Source organism: Capsicum annuum, unplaced genomic scaffold (genome assembly GCF_002878395.1).
Source record: "Capsicum annuum cultivar UCD-10X-F1 unplaced genomic scaffold, UCD10Xv1.1 ctg53779, whole genome shotgun sequence".
Taxonomy (NCBI): Eukaryota; Viridiplantae; Streptophyta; class Magnoliopsida; order Solanales; family Solanaceae; genus Capsicum; species Capsicum annuum.
This window is the reverse complement of record NW_025861911.1, coordinates 1-1488: the sequence shown is the minus strand read 5'-3', so window position 1 is coordinate 1488 and position 1488 is coordinate 1. Positions and strand designations below refer to the sequence as shown.

Genomic DNA, 1488 nt, shown 5'->3' with positions numbered 1-1488 from the left:
TTGGTTATTGATTTTACATATTTAAAAACCAAAAATCGATAAACCAAACAAATACCACATAAAACCGAACCGACCGATGCACACCCCTACTCCTTAGACTTTTAATAATTAATTAATAATTGAAGGAAATAGGTGAAAAGACAATTTTATCTATTATGAAATTTTTTAATAAAGGGTAAAAAGTTCAAATCACCTTTTTAAAGGTTTTCACACTTTTAAAATTTATGAGAAAATAATGTCTTATTTGTAGAAAATTATTTTAACCCAGATAAACTATTAGTCGTATGAACAAAGCAAATGTCAAATTTAAAATAAAGTGCTTAGCAATTTTTTAAGATTAGTTTTAGGAAGAAAAATCAAAAGAATCACTTAATTCATTTAGACGAGATAAATTAGGTAAGAAAATTGCGAATTGACTAGAAGCTGTGATAAAATAAAATGCTAACGTCTTAGGAGATTTATCTAGATTAATTAGTTAGGATGTTCAAGTAAATACAAATAAATAAGAATAGGAAATAAAGGAAGAGTAATCTCAGTGTATATCATCTGTATACTGTGGCTATTTTCCCCCGGCGTTTTTGATCTGATGTATATCAGATTGTATACCAGCCCCATATGCATATATTTTGTTCTTCCACCTGCACGCCAACTTGACCTCCCGTTTTTGACTGTATATCCTATGTATACTGCTCAATATGTATACAGCTTTATACCAGCCCAATTTCTTCATGGATTAGTCCCTTTGAGGATTTTTTGGGACTTGATCCCGAAAAGATGTAGGAGTAAGTTTGATACAACAATATCCCTCATTCGTCATTGGAAGATTCTCATGGCTTATGTAAAGACAATGATGCACCCGAATCCTGGATTCGCCTCTGATTCTAAGTGAAGTTAAAGCAGGAAAACGTTCGTCTTAGAAACAACAGATTAATATAATGTTCAAATTGAAAATCAGGAAACTAAACAAACAAAGAAACAAGACAAAACTGTGTTTCAACAAGAGGCTAGGATATGAAACAGGACGGCAAAACAAGATACCAACTCAACATATCAACTATAAACTTCATAGAAAAACCTATGAATCTTCTACAGCAAACAACCCCAGCAACGTCATCGCTACGATGCTAATAAAGATACTATTACGACAAAAGAAAATTAAAGACAGAAGGTGTTTACCTTCTTCCGGACAGCGAACGGGACAACGAGATTAACATGGCGAACCTCCACCACTGAAAATTCGATCCTGCTTCACCGAAATTCAAACAAATTCGTCCTCTCCCAATTCCCCTTTTTTTTTTTTCCAAGAGAAACTCCAAAAAAAAAAAAAAAGATCCCCCCAAATGGAAGCATCCACCCCTATTTATATTGGAAAGATCTCTGTTAAAATTCAAAATAAAGTCTGTTTTAGTCAAGGAGTGGTTGGGGATTTAACAAAAAGTTGAGAAAAAGAGTGAAAACATATCCCACCAATTCAGATTGACTGTGATA

General features: G+C 33.1%; 1 long non-coding RNA gene across 1 annotated transcript; it reads right to left on the bottom strand.

Moving 5' to 3' along the window:
* Positions 1-412: 412 nt before the first annotated feature.
* On the bottom strand, positions 413-1273 carry LOC124893097. Its single transcript, XR_007050550.1, has 2 exons — positions 1177-1273; positions 413-881 (listed from the first exon to the last, which is right to left on the bottom strand). It is a non-coding gene; the product is annotated as an uncharacterized LOC124893097 (long non-coding RNA).
* Positions 1274-1488: the final 215 nt, after the last annotated feature.